Genomic DNA, 21,452 nt, shown 5'->3' on the forward strand with positions numbered 1-21,452 from the left:
GCCACTCTCAGCCTCTGCCCACTGCAGCACACAAGAAGCCAGAGCTCCAGCTTATCTCTGGAGACTGTTGGACCCTGCTGGGGTCCATCCTGCCCAGCCAAGGATGCCACCGGGGGGATGGGAGGTACCTGCACTTGTCTATCTTGGGGATGTTGAAAAAAGAGACTCATCTCAACCTGAGATCAGCAGGAGTTGCTTGTGTTCAAGTACTTGATCCTTGCTCTGGTTGGTAGCAATATCAGTGCCTGCTGCAACACACTTATGTTATACTAATAGAATTCCCAAGTACCTGCTCCAAGAGGTTTGGCTCTAGACACAGACAGCTTTGGTTGTGCTGCTGTAACTCCGATCCCAAGGCTGCCTCCACCATGCCCATGAGGGACTTGTCTGCAGGAGTGATGAGCAGGACAATTAGGAGTCCAACTCAGCACGGACCAGAAACACAGCAGTCCAGAGCTAGATGGAAACGCAGCAGTCCAGAGCAAGAAGAGAGAGACCCTGGCAGTACCCTCAAGGGTCTGCAGCAGAGTCCAGGTCACACAACGGGTTTTGAAGCCAACAACCACTCATGTCCACAAATCTCCAGTGTATTATCTGCATCCCAGCTCTTCCTCCATGCTATCTTGACTCAATCCAGAGCTATTTGTTTATTATTCTCTGCCCCAGCAAGTATAATTTTCCCATACTGCATCTGCTCTCTCAGACAACTGGGCAGGATCTGACCAGTACAGAGACTTGCTCAGCTTGCCTAGGGCTGGCTGGACACCTCACTGCCTGTTTGGGGATGAAGAGATCCACCTGATTCACTGGAGGCAGGCATACTTGGTCTCTGCACTCCCTTGCAGTCCTCCTCTTTGCGAAAGCCTCAGCACCAAAGATACTCCAAGCCTTTCCAGGACAGCAATGTACCCATAGCTGGAGTTCATAATGTAGCTAAGATCCTGGCCTCTTCCAAGGCACAGGCATTGCCTTCACCTGCTTAGCCCTGTGGCTTTCCCAGCTCTCCTCTGGCAAGGTCAGCCCATCTCCCAGGCACTCAGCATGAACTGCCAGACCCTTGGGTTCCCTTAAAGCCCTGTCCTGAACAAGCACCTGCCTTCTGCTTCCCATTGACTCATTCCCCTGTGATTCACCTCTTCCTGACTAACTCATTTCTGCCACAGCCCATGCACAAAGGGAGTCTGTGTGTGTGTGTGTGTATATGTGTGTGTGTGCACAAAAATGGGCATTTTTGCATACAGACACACACACACAGACTCTGCAAGGCAGCAAACTGGTCAGGGAGCCTGGCCTGGTCATGCCAGAGCCCTCGCTCCCGCAGCACCCAAGAGGGGCAAGGGGTGACACTATTGACTCAAGTCCATTGTGGGGAGAAGGGGCAGAGGTAGGCTGGGAGTGCTGCCAAGATAAGGAGCAAGGGAGGGGAGGGCTAAGGGAGGGCTTCCTCCAGGCAAACCCATTCCCTTTATCAGGCCAACCCTGCCGGCTGTGGGAGGGTTACCCAGCACTGCCACAGCTCAGATCCACAGGCAAGATGTCTGCCAGCTAAGCTACCTCTGGGTACAGCCAAACATGCCCCCCCAGGCTGTGCCTCTTCCTGTTTTATTCTCCAAGGTGGGCAGATTCCTGGGAGACATAAAAGTATTTCTTCTAAGCATGGTTACAGTCAGCTGGCATCGGCTAATGCCACTGTGCATGCAGGGCCCACAGGCTTGGCCAGTTCCTGAGTGTGGACAGTGCAAAGGCTGCTCCTCTGACCAGCAATTCCCTAATGCTTGGGGCTGAGGCTCAAACAGGCTTTGCCTCACATCCTTTCCCTTCCCTCTTTTCCACATCCTGGCCTGTTCCCAAGCCACACATGCTGCCTCCACCTGCTAAGCCCTTCCAAGGGCTGTCCGGGTAACCTCAGCCTCCTCAGAGAGAGGAGCCTGAGGAGACAAGAGATGACAAGAAGAGGAGAGACAGAGGTGACAAGAAGAAGATGGCACTGTGCAGCTGTGCCAAGCCCAGTGAGAACTATGGCATACACAGGGGCTCTGCACGTCCATCTGTGTCTGAGCACAGGAGAGCTGTGGTGTGAGCATGAGATGCTGCTCCATGCAGCACACCCAGTCACAGACCTGCGCCTCTGCCAGTCAGAGCTAGAGGATCCATTTCCTATTGACTACAACAAAAACTACTGGCTCTTCTCTCACTCTTTCCTCTCCACATTACATGGGTCACAGACATGCTGAAAAGGGACTCTGGTCCCTTCCACCCAGGAGCACTTGGCCAGCTGCAGCATTTTGCCTGCAGCCACACACAGGATACTTGGGACAAGTATACTGCAAGAGTACAGGTCAATCAAGCATTCTCTCCAGCAGGGCCACGCAGCCCCAGCTTAGACAGAAAGCCTTGACACCCAGGAGTTAAGGCCAAAGCAAACCGTATTTTGGCCAGGGAGCGAGGGACAACACTTTATGCTGGAATGTCACATATTAGTAGGCACAAAGAATGATTTTCTGCCAAAGCTTAGCATTGTATGCCAGAACTGCTGCTTCTCCCTGGACTATTAAGTTTTTGATTCTCACTGTGTATACACAGAGCCTCTTCTCTCTTCTCAGGACAACAAAAGACAAGATTCTGTCTCATGGCATCCTTATGGACTCCTGCAGCTTCCCCTGCACAGCACCCCTCCTCTCACCACGATGCTCCAGTACTTCAGATCCCTTCTAGGGAAGCAGGGGGGAGATCCACAGTGCTCAGGATGTGTCAGCAGGGCCAACAGCAGGGCCAACAGCAGGGCCACAATGTCACTAAGGTCACAGCAACTGGGCAAGCTCCTGAACTAAACTCAGCAGCCAGCTGACCAGCAGGACAGACCCAGCAATTTAAATGTACATGCTTAAATCAGCCTACCACCACTGAAAAGATGGGCTTGTCTACAAATTCTGGGAGCCCCTGAGAGAGCAGCAACAAACCTATATGAGCTCTTGGACATGGTCAGCTCCCTGATACAGCCTCTGAGCACAGGAGAACCACAGGGACTGCCCTACATCCAGTTAAGCAACTGGGGACTGATCCAATTTAAGCCCGACTTTCTGATTTCTGAGCCCGACTTTCCTGCCACACCTTTCTTTGTGACTAACAGAGGGGTAACATCCCATCTGCAACACCCCTCTCCAGCTGAGATGGGAGAAAGAGCAGAGCAGAGATAGGCAAGCTGTTTTTGATTCTGACATCTTTCCCACACCAAGGGGAACCGTTGCAAGTGCCTCATGTTCCCCTTCTGAAGTCCAGGTGGCTGAAAAGAGTGGCAGAGTGATGCCAAACGACAGGGTGAGAAGAGATGATTTGGAGCAACAACAGATGAAGGAATTCAGGCTTTATCAAAGTCAATGCTAAACAGCAACTAGTCCATGAAGTTGATGCTTCTGCTGAAAAACTTCCTGGTTACTGGGACAGATACAGAGAGAATGACCCCAATAACAGGCTGGCTACCAAGGTGAACGGATGTTTGGGTTTCTGAGAGCCCCAAAACAAGCCCCCTCTTCTCATGTAGCTCTCTACTCCCACAGTCCTGCCCTTCTAGTGCTTAAAAAAGTAGAGAAGCCTCTAGGCTGCTAACTTAAGTGGTAGCTTCAGAGACCATCATGGGATACGCCCTGGAACCAGCTTTCATCTCCCAGGCAGAGCCCAAACAGTCCTTTGCTTCAAAAATCACTTTTGAGATCACCTGATCCAACATAAAGATGAGAGGTGGAATTTCTTTAAATAAAAGATCAGATGGCGGAGCATACCTGTGCCAGTGGATGGAGGTGAATGGCCAAATACCTGATAATCTGGTACTTAAAACCTGAAAGTTTTAAGGACTAAACCACTGAACCACATTTTTCCATACATCTTGGGTGCATTGGCTGGATGGCTCACGCCATTCAAAGCTCAAGACGGAAACTACCTGTGTCCACTCTTCATCTTGCTGCAGGAAGGGAAACAGAGGTTTCTACCATCCATCCCTTCCCTAGCTCCTGTTGCTGGACCCTCTGCTGCTGTGTCCCATGGGACATCCTGAACAGACAACATTAAGAAGAGGAAACCAGCTGGAACTGGGCTTTCCTGCTCAACTATGCATGAAAAATCCAGGTTTAGCTCAGGTGGGTATGAAGCTTCCTCTTCTGTCACAGCAAAATGTCTCTGTAGGCACCAGAGACTCCTCTTCTGCATTTTAGAAAGATCCTCCCTTACAGGCATGGCCTTTTACCCTCTGCTGCCTTCACCAGCCCTGAGCAGGCTGGAGAGGCACGCCCAAGCTCTGGGTACACCAAAGGTGCTGCTTTTTCAGGTGTCATGTGTGGGGGCAGCTGTAAATGCAATAGGGGGAAGGAAGTGAAGCAAAACTAAACCACCCAAAAATCCCAGGGAGAAGGTACCCAGCCTTGTGTTCAGTCATTATTTACCCCAGGATACAGTCCCAGTTTTCACCTGTCTTAAAGCTCTCCACTAATTTGCTCTTGCTGACTTTGACAATTTCTTTCTGCCCCACTTCTAGCAGGGACCTCAAAGACTGGTGCCTCCCAGCAAAAGGGTCTCCATGACCTTTGTAATTCAACACACTGGGAAAGGCTCAATAATTCCCTCTATTCCTAGGCCAGCACAGACCTTAAAAGCCCTCTTTGTTCCTGTTACAAACCCTATCCCACAACCATGGCTTAACCCTTAGGGCACTGCCTCAAATGAAGAGAGTTTCACAGTAGCAAGGCACTTTGCAGCATCCATGGGAAGCTGGACCTACCGTCCACTTACAAAAGAGCTGTACTGAAAATCTGCTGGTGGCTCAAAGGAAGCATCCAATACACACAACAGGATGGGAGGGATGTCTCTGGCTATGCTCATCATTACAAACTACTGTGCCTCACACTGCTGCAGCAACAGGGGCAGGGTTTGGGCTTACACCTCATTATAGTCTCCTGGTTTTGCTCTGCCTGCCCTCAGTTCAGCAGGTTTATTACAAAACATGTTCCATGCATGCAGGTTTGGGGTTACACAGAGGGACAGGGATGAGGAAGGAAACAGCTGGGACTGGGCACCTCCATTGTCAGTCTTACAAGGACTCTTCTGCTCCTCTGCTCCTGTCCCCTGGTAGAGCCATTGCTCCATGACCAGGAGCAAATCAGAGCCAGTAAGGGATCCCAGGCTGTTACTACACAGCCTGAACACTGATTCTTGCCTCGTCTTGAGATAAGCTCAGACCCACATCCAGACCAGCAGCCCAAAGTCACAAGCTGGGGAAGCAGTCCTACAGGACTGTGCATAATTATACACCCTGGACATGGGAATGCAGAGGACATGGAAGGCACAGCTAGGTCTCACTTTGCAGCATGATCCCTGGCACAGGAAAAGGTAGTATGGAGCAAGGGCTGCCAAAATTGACAGCTCTGCAGCTGGAACAGAGCTGCCCAACCACATCCTGAAACACCAGTTCCATGGCACACAGAACCAGCTCCTACCACTGCACCCCAAAACACCACCCCAGCATACAGGATAGGGTAGGGCCATCTTGCAGCCCTAAAATGCCATTTCCTACCAGTTGCTGTAACTTCCCCTCTGCCCCTTTTTGGTCCTGCTCTACCCCCTTCCTTCTCCTCAGGCTTCAGAAAAACTGAGTCACAACATGCTAACCCTGCCCTGAGGAAGGAGAGTGGGTGGGCAGTCCACAGCTCCTGGCACAGTGTGGGGAGTGGAGCAAGAGTGGTACTAAGATCTCTGAGAACCCCAGTGATGGGGAGGGATTAAAAGGTACCCACAAATGCTACACCAAGCTTTCCCTATTGTGAATCTCCTCTATTCCCACCTCTCTTAAAGCAGAAGTTAGCCCCAATCTGCTGCTGGCCATATGGACTGAACCCAGCTCTCTGGGCTGCACAAACCCAGAGGGGACCAGGACATGCAGTAATTTAGCAAAGCCAAAAAAAAAAAAAAAGAAAAAAAGAAAAAAAAAAAAAAGACCCAGATAGAGTGTTAAAAATCAGAAGAGTGACATAGGTCTCAAAAGGCTTGTAGGGGATGGGATGCTTCATTGAGGACAAGTAATGGCATTCTCTTCCTTAAAAGATTCATGTGTTTGAGTAAAGACTTGATACTCTGGTCCAGCTCTAGGAGCTGGTAAGTTTCCCACTGACCTGAGGTACTGACCTCAGGCTCTCTGTTTTTATCACACACCAACAGAAACTCTTTTGAGGACCTGCTAACCAGTAAAGCTTCCCAGGACTGGGTGTATAGCAGTGTACATCCACAGTAAAACCCTTTAAAATCCCTGCCTGCTACAACTGGAAGACAAACCACCACTCATCTATCTGTCTAGAAGACAGATAAGTTAAAGATTTATTAATTCAGGCTCTGGCTCAGACAAATCACAACTGTTATTAAAGTTACAGTTTCTTGAGTATGTTTTTTGTTTTTCAAGACTGCAGTGAGGTCAAGAGCCCAGCATTGCCCAGTTCAGGTGGGACAAAGAATGAGAACACCGAATTCAAGCTGCAGAAAATGCACAGCTATTACACACTGCTCATCTGTAAGTCTCCTGGCATCTTTTCTTAGTCTTCTTGACTGCCTCGATCCACCTTCCTGGGGACTCTGAAAACTGACCCTCTCACCCCTCCCCAGGGAAGTGTGTTAAGGTGGTATTTGCTGTTATTGTCATGCAAAGTGTAACATTGCAATACACTTGCCCCAGCTCTATCTCCCAGGACAACATAATACTAGATGAAATTCATTATCCCCTTTTACTTTATGGTACTATCTTTTAATTTCTCTGTTAACACACATCAGAGACGTATCGAGTTTCAGGCCAGCTTACTCCAAAGGAAATTCTCTCTTGCCTTACAGGGATTTGTAAAAACTATTCCTCTTCTTTTCAGTACCAAAAAAAGCTCAAGCCACCACCAAAAAGTAATTAAAAAACCCCAACCCACAAAAAAAAAAAAAAAAAAAAAAAAAAACCAAAAAACAACAAAACAAAACCAAACCCAAAAAACCCAAAAAAAACCCTACACTCCAAAAATAGCACTTGAAGGTTCACTTAAGGACAGAATTTGCCTTTTCTCTCCAGACCACCACTATGGTCAGACCTTTCCCAGGCTCTGGAGGGCAGTATTCTCACTGCTGCTGAAACAGCTTCATCAGCAATGTCTGGAGTCCTGTAGTGAGGAAACTTTAAGGGTGAGATGCCTGTTCCTTCCCAAAAGTGCCCAGTACACGAACACAGGCATTTCCTGGTAAACTGCTCCTCCTTGTTTCCAGCCTCTGCTACAGGGGTGGCCTCTGATAGCAGCCTTCCTCCGGAAACATCATTGCCTTTTGCTCAGTTACTCCAACACTGTCATATTGTAGGAAAACAGAATTAAACAGCTGAAATCTGTAATAAATCATTCTACTGAGCCACCTGGGAAATTGCTGCACAGAAGAAAGTGAAGAGCTGTAAGTCTGTTTCCTCAACAAATCTAAGCCACAAAACAACCTTTGGTTACAGAGAACAGGCACAGCAGCAAGAGGAGCATTTTCAGGGTGGCAGATTGATGCCACCAATTTTTCTGTTCTCTCTCTCCAGAATTATCACATGGCCAGAACAGATCATTGCAAATACCTTAATATCCCAGACTGTCAGCCTAGGAAAGAGGCTGGCAGACCAGACCTGGATGAAAAGCCTGAGAGTTATCTAGTTCCTCAAAAACAGCTTATATTTTCAGCTTTTGCTGCTGTTAAAAGATTAATTGAAAGCAAAGCTCAGACTCTCTACTTGATGCCATAACTGCTTTATTTTGCTGGCAGCCACAGCAGAGAGGATCTTGAGAATTACACCCTTTGTCCACTGCTGGCCCAGCTATGCTAATCTCATCAGCAATGCAAACGCTGGTATAGAAAGGGCTGAGTGGCAGTGCTGGCCTGACAGCTCCAGCGGCGCTGACTGGCAATAAGGAAACCCTGGTACATGGCATCCAGGCATTTTCTCCCAGCCTGAATGGAGCTAAAGGTTGGCTCTTGCAAGCCATTCTTCACGCATCTTCCAGACAATCTGTACAGCACAGCTGGACTCAGCTACCTTCTCACAATTTAGGGAATACAGGTAGAAACATCCATGGAGTTGAAGTTTCCACTTGGTCTCACTGATCTATCACCTCTCTGCTGAAATCCCCACCACTCTTCCCACAGCAGCAGCATTCAGGTTGGTGCTGATGTCCCACAGGGCACTGTCCAATTTTTCAGAGTGACACTGCTCAGGATGGTGTCCCCACCTGATTAAAAGTAGGAATGAATGTCCTGGACTTGCCTCGGGTAATGGCAGAGGCAAACAAAGCAGCACATAGGCCACACAGTACTCTCCTAGCTTCAACACCACAGCTCAGTCAGGAGGAAATCTCTCTTGGCTGCCTCTCCCTAAATGTTTATTCCAGCACTGCCTATCTTAACTCCTCCCCAGATCAGCAGCAGAGTATATGACCCCACTACCTTTGGGCTCTTTCAGTCCTTTGTGCTTAAGATTGTGTAGTATGAACAGGTAAGACATAAAAAGAGGGGCAGCACTTCAATGATGACATGGTTGTAACTCATGGGGTCACAGTGCAAGTGCAGTGCAAGCTGCTCCCCTCTGAAAGCAGAAGGAACCTGTTGCAAGTGAGAGGAAGGAAGCACACTGCTGTCCACCACATGCAGCTTTCCCACAGCCTCCATGCTCCAGCTCCCACCTCCTTGTTTGCTCTCCCTTGGGAACACCACAGTCTGGAGTCCAGGGAACATTGTGCAAACAAGTCTAGACTATTTTGGGAGTTTTAAGATGGCTGAAACTGCCAAACTGGACAGAAGTGGGCAGTCCATACAGATCTTACAGTAACCCTACATCACAGAAGGACATTAGGGCATACTGGAAAGAGTGAAATGGTTTTCAGGGCAATACATGAGGCCTTATACCCTGGCAAGTAGGGGTCACAGCTCAGGCATGGATTATGACATTTGTGAGTACAGAGCTATTTGGGAAGCTCACAGGCATCCTTTCCTATCCATTTTTGACTGAACACCCTAGTCCCAGAAAGACTCTGGTCACAGGCACCAGAGCAGTGTGTACCACCCCATGGCAAGCCCACACAACTAGCCTCCATACATCCCCAAGTGCACTGTTCACTTCTCACTCTGGCTGGGCACAGAGCTGTGGGCAGGGTGCTGTAGCTCACTGCCAGCAGTGACCTTTGAGAGGTGTAATGAGAGAGGTTTACTGCTCACACAGCCATCCATGTTGACATGAGCAGACTGTGCTTGCTGCCAGCAGGTCCTTTTCCCTGGCTGACGTCCAGGCCTTTAGGCATATCATGGATGACAAGTCAGGTCTCAGTCACACTCACATTATGGCCAGGCTGGAGACGGCTTCCTGGCCCATTCCCTCTGCTAGTGAGTGCATGATTTCTCCTTCACCAACAGTATCTGGTAAGGGGTCTACCCAAAGGCAGCTTCAAAAATGTTTAACTTCTCCTGTGTCTGCTCCAGAGGACAGTCTCAGACCATACCAGAGGAGTCACAAAAGTGTCTACTCTCCCTGAGTACAGATACCAGGGAGCGAGGCAGACTGGCTGTGCAAGGTGGATGGAACAGCACAGCACAGGGCCAGACATCCTGGGAAGATGCAGCCATGGCTAGAGCCACTTATGTTGATTAACTGAGGATAAGCAGGGGCAGCAGAATGACTTGCTTTCTTCCATGGTACAGTGAGAGGGATCAAGAGACTTGTTTGTTCCTGGCTGGGCCTGCTCTGCAGCTCAGGGCTTCAAAACAAACAGGTCTGTAAAACAGGAGCTGCCTGCCCACACCCCAGCAAGGGGCAAAAGAGGGGAGAAGATGGACCAAATACCCCTGACCACTCACCATGAAGCTGCTGCCAGAGGAGAACAGCTCCAGATGCCAGATTGTCAGGCAGGAGTCCAGGGGTGCCAGGGCCATGGCATTACTGGGACTGGGCTGCACTGAGAGCTGTGACACCTTCCACATTTGCCCGACTGCTTTTCTGCCTTGTCAGTGACGCTGCCAGTGGCAAGCTGTCATAGCAACACCCTCCAGCATGCTCCCTTATCTCCCATCTCTGTTCCCCCTTGCTTATCCTCTCCCAGCTGCCCCACATATGAAACACCAAAAGCCTCAACATACTCCTTAAAGGCAGTATGGAAAGGAAGGAAAGTGGGTAGAGGTAGAAGCCCATTCCACAAACCGTCATCCCTGCCCCACCTCAGGTGCAAGGACCCTACTCTGGACCCAGGTGCATTGCACCCCACCTTGTCTACTCTCAAGGCAAGGCACAGGAGGGCCACACAGACAGATTCGGGGAGTAGAGGCCTTTTAAATTGCATCTCCCTTGTGCTGTGGCAGGCAGGGATGCTTCAACATCCTCACCTATTCCATAGGGCCTGCTCCATGGGGGTGACCTGCAGCCCCTCTCCAGTCCAGTCCAGCACATCTGCCTGCAGGTTGGAAAGCCCCAGGAGCTCTTTCTACATTGCAGTAGCACCAGATCTGATGGGAATGGGGGTATCAGACTTTTCTTGCTGCATCCTGGCAGGCACTTCTTAAGCCTCTGCTCTCCAGTTCCTGACAGTTTCCACTTCAGGCAGGTCTGTACTGCTGCGCCAAAGCTCACTGTGGCTTAAATCAGAGACGGGATCCTGCTTTGTTTCTTGCCTCAAAAACTCTTCTCTACCGTTGCTACGTGCCACTAAACAGTTATCCAGCTTGCGTGGTAAGCAGAGCTCGTCTCCCTTTCACCTCTCTTACACAGGCACAAGACACAAAGGGAAGACAAAGGACTCTCTTTAACCACACTCGGGGGTGATACCTGTCAATATCTTTCAACATGTAAATTCAACAATTTGCAGGCAAGCAAAAAAACCCCAACCTTCTAAAAGCTCTGCTTCTCTCTCTGTTCTGCCCTTTCCCACAACCAGTTACATCACTTGAGGGTTATAGCAGAAGCTAGCAAAGCCTCGGTCTTGATCCAGGATGAGTCATGGAGCTCCAGAGGCCGTGCAACTTCCTTCTGATACCATCAACCATGCTTTACACAGCTAAAAATAAAGATGGGCCAAAACTGCAGAGCCACATCTTGCCTCAACATGAAAGTCAGCACTGCTCAGCACTGCTGAAAAATTACCTGAGCAGGTAGAAACCAAAAAGTGCATGGAAGCCAAAAGTCTTTGGTATACCAAAAAGGGAAAGGGCAGGAGGCCCCACCCTGTGCCACGCTGAAGGATGGTGGTGGCAGATGGCAAGTAGCCATCCAACCGTAGAGATGGCCAGAACCAGGATCTCATCTCACTCAGCTGTGGGCTTTGGAGTATTTCCACACCTAGCGGTTTTGTGGAAGACTGTTTTCAGCAATGCATGCTCCCATCTGAGACAACAGGAATCAACTGCTGCCAAAAAGAAGGATGCACATTTCTGTCAGGAAGCTGCAGCCTGCTTCCCACCAGGCAACACATGTGCATCTGCAAAGCAAGGTCCAAGGGATGTTCAGAGCTCAAGGTTACAAAAAAGAGTCACAGATACAGTTGATATGGGTTAGATGTTGAGCTAAGTGAGGAATTCAAAGTTCTTTCTAATCCCTGGGACACTGTGCCCAAGCAAAACCTTCACACATGAGGAAACAGGATTATCACACAGATCTTAGCAGGAAGCTGTAGGATTGCACACAAATAGGAGCTCAGAGGGACACCGGCAATGTTCAGAAACCTAAAATAGCCTCAGCAGATGATCTTGCTGCTCCCAAGAATGGAGCAGAGGAAGTGAACAAGGATCCAGCTGTCCCAACACTCCAATGAACAGGATCTTAGAATGCCCAACCTATTTGCAACAGAGATGGTAGGGCAAATAGGGGATTCCTTGCATAACTCCAGTGCCAATATCTGCAAGGAGCCCAGAGCTCCAGTTCTGAAGGAGAAGGCAGCATTTTCTTGTGGTTTTCAGTGGAAAGACAATCTAGTGCTACATCATCTGGTCACACTCTGGGGCAAGGGCAGGCTACACATACCAAGAGAAGGCTGGAAGACATTAGGCTGACTGCTTTCTGTTGAAGATGTAAACTCCACTTTGCTCAGTCGTTAGGTTTCCCAGCACAGGGTTCCATCCCATTCCAAAGAGAGGCACTGCAATTCTGTCCATGGGTCTGCAAGCTGTATCAGTTTCCAGACCACCACCAGCTGCACTAAACTGAACCAAAATTGCTAATTCAACCCAAATATAAACTCACTGGTATCACCTGGGTAAGGTGATATATGAACCAGAGAACAGCTTCATGCTGTGGCCAAGCAACAGGAAAAGCTGCTGCTTTACACATAAACATGAGATTTGCTGTCCATTAAGATATTAAGCTAATTGGTTATCAAGGAAGGGTGGGAGAAAAGTGGACCCAATACTATGCCGGAGGGGTGTGAGGCACTGGCACAGGTGGCTCAGAGAAGCTGTGGATGTCCCACTCCTGGCAGTGTTCAAGGACAGGCTGGATGGGGTCCTGAGCAACCTGGTCTAGTGTGTAGGTCCCCTGGCCCATGGCAGCAGGTTAGGAATGTGATCTTTACAGTCCCTTTCAAATCAAGCCTTTCTGTGATTCTGTGGCGTGCCCTTGTTAAAAGGTAGGGAAGCCCTGAGAGGATGCTGTGAACTTAGTTGACTGGGATCTACAAGCAGCTCCAGCAGAACTGAGTGCTAACCTTTTCTCTGGTCTTTGCCGTGTCTCTCATCACTAAGAGAGATATAAAACCCCACCATGGAACTGGTATTAGTGAATGCCACAACCCAGATGGATAAAGGGGCTGCTCTCCTCCCACTGCATTGTGTGATTGCTAATCTTCAGCACAGGGCACTGGCATGAGCAAAGGACTTCTTCTTTCCTTCCTTTCACCTTCACAGGTAAATCTATGCCTGCCTCAGCCACTGTGGGTACCACTTCAGCATCAGGCTGAAGAATGAGATGGCCTGAAGCCCAGTTTTCAGCTGCCTCTGGATTGGTATCAGCTTCTCTGGCAGACCTTCAGAGGAAGAGCTGCAGAGCCTGGGCAGCTATGCCTCCTAAACTATGTCTTCCCCATATAATCTGTCCTGGCCAAATCACACCTGAGCTCTAGGGTGAAAGAAGGGTTCCTCTTGCCCTGCCATAGGCACAGTCTTGACAAGGGCTCCCTTTCAGGTGAGAGCACACCGTGCACTGCTGGATTCTAGGCAGGCACACAAGATTCCATGGACAGGGCAGATAGCTCACAGCCATCTCAGGCTGCTCCAGGCTGGTTGCCTCGGAGCAGGTAATATTTCTTGCCAGTGGGAATACAAAAACTGCTGGTCCTCCTGAAACACTTCCTCTGAGCCTCACACACCAAAGCCAAGCTACAAAGTCCTGGGAAAATGCAGGAAAAACCCAAATGCTGCTAATAAAGAGCACGATTACATCTGCCACAAGCTCTGAGTAAACCCTCAGCTGGGTTCAGGCGAAGGACAGCAGGGGCCTGCAGCTGGGAAATGCTCCCAATTCAATCCTGCTGTCATGCAGAAGGACAAGTGTGGCAAACAGTACAGACTGCAAGTTCCCAAGATCACATCACCCTTGAGGTCCTGACAACTGTGTGCAGGGCTCAACAGTCTTAGCAGCACTGGTTTCACACATACTGGTTTCACACATACAGGTTCCATTTGCCATGCTGATAGCCAAGTAGGATGCAGGAGCACCCAAAAAACCTTGGCTGTGGAAGAACCTCACCTGGGTGACATCTACTTTACAGAGCTATCCCTGTGAGCCAAGGGGAGAAGAGCAGAGTTCCCCATTTCTTCACAGAGCCATGATGAGGCAAGGGAAATCAGTGATGTTTGAATGTTGCTAACCTTGGTGTAGGGCTGAAGCAGACAGAGAAGGCAGCTCTCAGCTATCAGCCCTCGCAGTGTGGCCTTGAGGTTGCTTGATCTGGCAGTCGTGGGTCACCTGGAAAGAGAAGTCCACACAAAGGTTCAGTTGGAACACTGGGTGAGCAGTTACTGCCCACCCAGTTACAAGCCAAGTGAGTTAGTGGCCCATGCACAGAAGTGAGAAACCGCAAACTCCCCACCAGCTCAAAGATCCCACCACATCTATTACCAGTGCTGAGGCTGCCCCTCCAGATGCAGCCCAGACTCCCTCCTGGGTTCCAGCTACCCCCCAGTTCCCTGCATAACTCCAGGTAGGTGCACAGCCAGCTCTCCAGAGAGAACTGCTAAGGTCACATCCACGATATCCCTGCCCAGATTTCAGTGGGAAATAAAGGCCTTTCTGTGCCTTTGGCTTTATTCTTGTCCACCCACACAGCTGTAGGTTTCTCCACCACACAGGCTTTGCTGTACTCGAGTGGGTGCACTGGCACATGGTTTATCTGCAAGAGGCGCTGGCTGTGGTCCCCACAGGCCACCTGCTAAGCTACCCCATGAAGACACAGAGTCAGGGCAGGGAGGGACAAACTCCAGTGCTGGAGAGACACCCCTCCCAACAACCCAAATAGACCAAGACAAATCCAACACCGCAGCGTTTCCCAGGCTACAGAGAAGGGAGAAAATGACAATTGCTTAATAGAAATCTCCGAGAAGCCTGCCAACACCATCACAAAGATGTTGTTTAAGTCTCCTCCCCAGGCTCACAGTGCTTTAATTGCGGACCATTGGAGATCACACTTTGTGGGGACTAGGTCCTCATGCATAGCAGGTCCTGGAAACCAGGATCGTATCAGCCTCCCCAGGATCAGGTCTGACCTTCCCATGGCTGCAAGCATGATGGGCAAAAGCTGTTGTGAGGCAGTCCCTGCTCCCTAGCTTGACTATCCACACAGGCAACCACCCTAGCACAGCCCTGGTGTGACCAGAACCGCTGTGCCAAAGAGCAGAGCATTGCAGGCAGACAGGCTGCTAGTGCCCCAGAAACACAGTCTTCACACCGTGGTGCAGGGAGGCATGCCCTCACTACCCTGCTGGGGCTTCAGCCCTTAAGACTGTCCTGAGGGCACCCAGAAAGTTTGTGCTTAATAACACCTGCACTGGCATCCCAGGAGAAGTCCCATCTGGAAACGGTACCAGCTAGGCACAAGGGCTATTGGTCTGGAGAGCTTGTAAGCAGAACAAGACCCAGTAAATGCAGCATATGTAGATATAAATATACATATATAAAAAACCCTCCACCATGTCCCTCCTCTAGCACACTGTCATTCAGAAATGGCTCAAAAGGCACTAAGACTGAGCAGTGACAAGAATTGCTTTGGACATGGCTGAAGTACTGCCACCCACATACTGCAGCAGCACAGGAAGCGATAGCAATGTATCTGAAAGGGATGGGTTGAAAACACTACCCAGGAAGAATGCAATTACCCCAAATGGACTGAGGCCAGGAGATCAGGATTACCACCTCAGCTCTTGCATAAAAGGCTTTGCATCTTTGTTCACTTCCAACAAGAATCTCAGGGCTGACATCAACCCTGGCCCAGGACATGGATTTGTTACTAAAAAGCACTTCCAGCTGAATCACTAGCTTCCCATTTTCCAGCACACAGGACTCCTTTGAAGGTTTCCCATCCAAGTACTGTTCTATCATCATGCTGTTTAGCTGGGGGGGTGTCCAGGCCACAGGCAACTATGACTGCAAACCACTGGCCAGTCCTGAAAAAGGTCTCTGAAACACAGAGCATGTGAGCCCAGCTGCTCTTCATTCAGGATTCACAACCAGCTGAAGATGCAGACGGAAACAGGGGGAAAACATGTTAATTGGCAGCTGGGCATCCACAGGCCAAGCAAGAGAGACTGTGAAAGAGAGGGGCAAAGCCAAAGGGAGGATGAGCAGAGACACTTGCCCGTCAAAGAAAAGAATTTTTAAAATAGGCCTCAAACTTTGTGAGACCAAGTTCTCTGGAGGTTATATTCACCTGGCTCCCTTGATCACGAGCAAAAGCAAAATGAAATAACAAAGGAACTGAGCTGGTCAGAAAATAGGCGCCAGGGACCAGAGGTGCCAGTCACTCCAAACAGAAGGAAGGATCAGAAACATGGTAATATGGCATTACCAGGATACAGAGGTCCACACAGTTCCCTGGAAGAAGGGGGTCCCTGGGAATCATGCAACGTGGAGAGACATCAGGCAAAAGCCTCTCAGAGAAGACTCTCACAAAGTAACCTGCAACAATCTCACTAAGTAACCTGTTACAAACCATCTGCCAGCATACAAATATCTCCTTTCAGGATTTCTCCCATGCTGCCCTTCACATCTGTCCTGTTTCAAACCCGACTCATTAATTCCTCCAGCTACCAAAGCCTCTGATAATTTCATTACAGCTCCATTGACAGCATGCTGAGGACACCACTTTTCTAACCATATGGCTTCACTTTCTCCTTTCTTGTCTGTGGTCACATACCTACCAACAACAGGTTTTCTTATTCTGCATCAGGAAGTGTCCTGGCACCCAGTCACAGTGCATTTCCACATAGCACACAATGGTGTCAACCAGATCTAGCAGAGGACAAACCTGGGCAGGCCCAGAGCAGTAAGAACATGTAAAGGACTTGGGAAGAGCCAAGAGTCTTTGACTTTGAAGACTCAGGTCAATAACCATCCTCTTCAATCACCCTCAGACTCAAAGAACAAAGTTTGGTATCTCTGGCCTCTGGTACTCAGCACAGTCATGCAGAAATGTGCCAGGGCAAGCAGCCTGCAGCAGACAGCAAGGAGGAAGGCCGGGGCAAAGATGTGCTTCTCCTCAGTAAGCTGTGCCTCTGAACAATGGAGTTCCCACAGTACAGAGTGACCCCACCAGATTTCCTTCCTTCAGTGGGTAAGAAACCTCTCACATGAGGAATAGAAACAAGGCGGGTGAGTGGTACAGTTGAAACAGCCCCAGCACTGCTCCAGCTGTGGCTGGACCTTGGTCCAAAAGCCCAGCTCACCAAGGGGCACAGCTGTGGTGACAGCAGGGCTCTGCTGTCCTGACCACTCTGGTCTCCATGGGAAGGGACATGTCCAGGCCCCACCAGAGTCAGCAGGAATCCAGTGTTACGGTTAAATGTTATGGGAGCAGGGGCTGGAGGTCAGGCGAGGGCAAGTGCTGACACCCTGGCAACAAACACTGTGGCAGCAGCGTCCCTCAGAACCAGCCCCATCCGAACCCCTAGCTCTGCCAACTCCCACCAGTGCCCTGCCCTAGTGCTGGGACTGCATGCTGGCACATGTAGAGTCCCCACCAGCGCCCCGCCACTCACTCATGCTGAGACCCAAACCATGGGAATTGCTGCTGTGAAACAAGGCAGTGACCAGGCTTTACAGGATGACTTCATTCTCCCAGTCCTCAACGTAAAGCCCAGCCCTGCCAAAAGTAACTCTAGCACTATCACATTGGGAGTTTTCTTCTATGTCCCCTGCCGGACCTTGTTCACCTCCTGGTGCTACCAAGCTTGCCAAGACACTGCTTTGTGTCAGGGTTCAAGCTTGCTACAATCTCCACAATTTCCCAACTTTCCCTCTTTGCTGATGCCAATAGATACAATTCAGGGGGAGGGCAGGTCTGCAAGCACATCTCTGCTTGTCTGATGTTTTTAAAAAGGCAATGAGTGGAAATTACTTTTAAAATTTAAATTTAGAGCACAACATTCCTCTACCATACACTTTCCACTGCAACTGCAAATTCCACACACCTTCTTTCAAAGAAAAATAATAAAAGGAGTGTGGAAACCCTGGAGGTGTGTGCCCTTCATACTGATGGATTATGTTCACGGGTGGGTTGTGAGCAAGCCAACCTCGACAGCAATCATCATGCAGCCATTCCCTCTGACTTCCCTAATAGGCCACCTTTCCAAACATGACACCCGGGTTGCCGTTTCTGTATAAAACCCGCAAGATGCTTGAAAACCTCGGTAGGTCGGCAGCTGCTGATTTCGGGTGGGTGACTGCCCCCGACAGGCCCTTCCGCCCGCGTCTGGCTGTCACCAGAGGGCGGCGGATGCCGGGGTTCACATCCGCCCCGGCGCCCACCCCGCACCCCACGCCGGGGCCTGGGAAAGGACCCCCGGGGCAGGTGCGCCCGAGGCGCGCCTCCTGCGCCCCCGGGGTACCCGGCCCCGGTGCCGCGGGCCGTGCCAGGACAACCCACCACGTCCCAGCTGGGCTGGAGCTAATGCCCGCGGGAGTAAGAAAAAGGAGGAGGAGGAGGAAGCCCCATCGTGCGAGCAGAGCTGCAGACAGGCTGTCCCAGCTCATGTCACAGCGCAGAGGACGTGGCCCTGGTGGGCGAGACCAGGGGCAGCGCAGCCTCCCTAAGCTGCCGGGGAACTGGGAGCCGGGATCGGGGACACGCCGCAGCAAAGCCTGCACCCCGTTTCGGTCCACACCTGCCTCTGCCAGACACTGCCCTCCCGAAGCCTCAGTTCCCCCGGGCACCCCCGCCCGCCAAAGTCGCTCTGCGGTCACACCGCCGCCTGACCCCCCCCGCCTCGGCACCTCCTGCCACAGCCTCCGCCGGTGCCAGGCCTCTTGCTGGCCCAAGTGCCCCGGCTACAGCTCCCCACCTCGGTCACAGTCCCCCAAACTCACAGACCCCCATCCCGGTCATGATCTCCCCAGCTTAGAGACCCCCATCTCGGTCAAGGCCCCCCACCGCTCACAGTTGCCCATTCCGTTTACGACCTCCCCCATACTACCCGATCACGGCCCCTCCTGGTCGCGCCTCCCCCAGCTCCCGCTCGCCCCTGCGGTCTGGGCCCCCGGTCCCAACGGCCCTCCCGAACCTTCTGGAACCGGAGGATGGCGGCAGAGATGGGGCGCACGAACCCGCTCGCACGCAGCAGGGGGGGCCCGTCCCCACCGGAGCCCGGTCGTGCCCCGCGCCCCCCGGCCCTGCCCGTCGCGGCCCCGCCGGACCCACCAGCGCCCCCTCCGCCGCTGCCGCCGCGGCCCCGACTGTGCGCGGCTCCTGCGTTCCTTCCGGGTGCCGCTGCGGACACGCCTCCCGCGCGCTGATTGGTGCTCTGGGCGGGGCAGGGCGCGGGGCGGGTGAGCCGCGGGGCCGCGCGGCCAATGGCGGTGAAGCCCTGCGCCGGGACCCCGCCTACGGCCCGCCCCCTCCACGTGCGGGAGTGTGATGACAGCGGGGAAGGGGCGGGTCCAGGCGGAGTGGCGCTTCATTGGTCAGCGGCGGCGGCGTGGGCGGGGCCTGGCTCGGCGCGGGGCGGGACTGCTGCCCCTGACCCTGAGGGCTCAGGGGGGACCCCCGGCCCCACGGGCACGGCGTGACCCACCCACGGGCACGGCGTGTCCCACCCACGGGCACGGCGTGACCCACCCACGGGCACGGCGTGTCCCACCCACGGGCACGGCGTGTCCCACCCACGGGCACGGCGTGACCCACCCACAGACACGGCGTGTCTCACCCACGGGCACGGTGTGACCCACCCACGGGCACGGCCTCACGGGCACGCCATGTCCCACCCATGGCCACGGCGTGTCCCTCCCACGGGCACGGCCCCACGGGCACGGTATGTCCCACTCAAGGGCACAACATGTCCCACCCACAGCCACGGCCCCACGAGAACGGTGGGTCCCACCTCACGGGCACGGCATGTCCCCATGGGCACAGCCACCCCAGGGGCAGCCGTCTCGTCCCTAACACGTCCCACCCCAGAGGTGCCCCCAGCCCCACGGCGCCACGGCGTGTCCCACCCGTGCACACACCCACGGGCACAGCATGTCCCAGCTCCACAGTCACCCTTCACCCAGCACCATGCATGCGAGCTGTGCCAGCCCCAGAGATGGCCCTCCCTGGCCCCATGGGTATGGCCTCCCCCAAGTGAGACCCCCGCGGTGTCCCTTGTCTCATGTCCCGAGTGGAGTCACCCTGGTGTTCCCCACTCCGCAGCTGGTGCTGGTGCCCCACAGGCCGGGGCCATCTACCCACACTGCCGGGCTGTGCCGGCCTGTGCCAGAGCCCACTGTGGGCACCGGACCCGAGGGGGCAGCTGCCCCCTGGGATATGGCTGCTCGGAGATACCGAAACACCCAGCAGCCGTGGGGCACCTGGGCAGTGCCACCCGCTTGTGGGGGTGCCAGCAGGATCCACCCCACAGCTCACCAGCCTGACCACGGGCCATTTAGGTCACGGAAGAGATGCCTTGACTTCATCACTTTTGGGTGAAGTTCGGTAAAGTTCAGTCCCCCAGTTGGTTTTCCTCTCTCCTCAGGAAGCTGCAGCTGCAACACCACTCTAAAAATAGTGGGGACCACTATCGTCAAACGATAAATATAACCAAGATCTCCTCTTCTGACACTGTTAGCACGCAGTGAGTTGGATGTGAACCTGCAGTGCACTGGCTGCTGAGCCCCAGTGCCCCCCTTGCCTTGCTGCTGATGCTGGGGCATTATTTTCGGAGGTGCTGTCATGGATAAAGCTGTGCAGGTGCTGTCTGGGAATAGCCATGAGCAGGACAGACGGTTCTCTGACAGCCGTGCCCTGCACGTGCCTCTCTGCAGGGAGAAATGGCAGCTCAATGTCCTGTGAACAGCTATGTGGCCATGGAGCAGCTGCCAACACAGGATCCCATCTTCTCCTGGGACCTCAGATTGCTGCTCTAAGCAATTTCTTGCTAAATAACCCCTGGCTGTCCCCAGATTCAGTTTGTGGGCCACTAAAGATATTTAATGTATGGAACAGTCTAATTTCTGAGTGTAATGACAGGAACATGCAATCCTCCAGCGTTCCTTGTGACTTAGGAGCCGCTGACTCAAATTTTGTTTGTGCAGGCGCTGGTGCCAGGAAGAGCCCAGGAAGCTCAGTTCCCCCACATGCCCACTTTTCCTTCACAGTGCAGATTTCCTACAGACTTCCAGGGCAAAATTTAGCTTTTCTGTCTTTTGACCTTGCGTGTCATCTCTGCTGAGCTGACAAGAAGCTCTGAAGTCCAACCACGAAGGTAGCAGAGGCCATGGAAACCAGGGATGGGCTGAAAAAGGCTCAGTCCCCATCACACAGCTGCTTACACAGGCTGTGTTCTCCAGTGTGAACTGGCTGAAATGAGTTTGCAGCTAAAAAATGGTTAATGAACCTTTATTGGCCTGAACAGGAACTCAACTGGAACAACTTCAGTCAAAGCTGAACCACTGTGGAGCTGAATCAAAAAAATTTGCTGGTTCAGCTCCTTGGCTGGGGGGAAATATGGGCTCCATTGTCCTTGACAAGAATAATACATTTCTGTTTATTGTGTGGGCAGTGAAGGATTAATAATATCCCAAGTTATTTACCTCCTACTTCTGAGTGCTGAGGGTTTGTGAGCGATGTCCCTGCTGAGCACACTGTCCCTTAGCAACCTCCCCTGATTTTTGAAACATGTTCTCTCTTCAGAAGCAGGATTAAGGAGCAGGACACAAAAGCCCCTTTTACCAGTCTGATGGGGTGAGGCTGCTC

The 21,452-nt window shown here is 51.9% G+C and overlaps 1 protein-coding gene across 4 annotated transcripts in view; it reads right to left on the minus strand.

Moving 5' to 3' along the window:
• Positions 1–19,025, minus strand: part of ATOSB (atos homolog B) — a 37,201-nt gene extending 18,176 nt beyond the window's left edge. For 2 of the 4 annotated variants that reach the window (XM_030258093.4, XM_030258090.4), the window contains exons 1-2: positions 18,921–19,025; positions 13,882–13,978 (exon numbers count right to left, since the gene is read on the minus strand). The gene's annotated coding sequence lies outside the window, so the exon portion shown is untranslated. Of the gene's footprint in view, positions 1–13,881; positions 13,979–18,783 lie in introns of all 4 variants that reach the window. The other 2 variants (XM_072922581.1, XM_030258091.4) reach the window with 1 other exon arrangement.
• Positions 19,026–21,452: the final 2,427 nt, after the last annotated feature.

Source organism: Taeniopygia guttata, chromosome Z, assembly GCF_048771995.1.
Source record: "Taeniopygia guttata chromosome Z, bTaeGut7.mat, whole genome shotgun sequence".
Lineage (NCBI taxonomy): Eukaryota > Metazoa > Chordata > Aves > Passeriformes > Estrildidae > Taeniopygia > Taeniopygia guttata.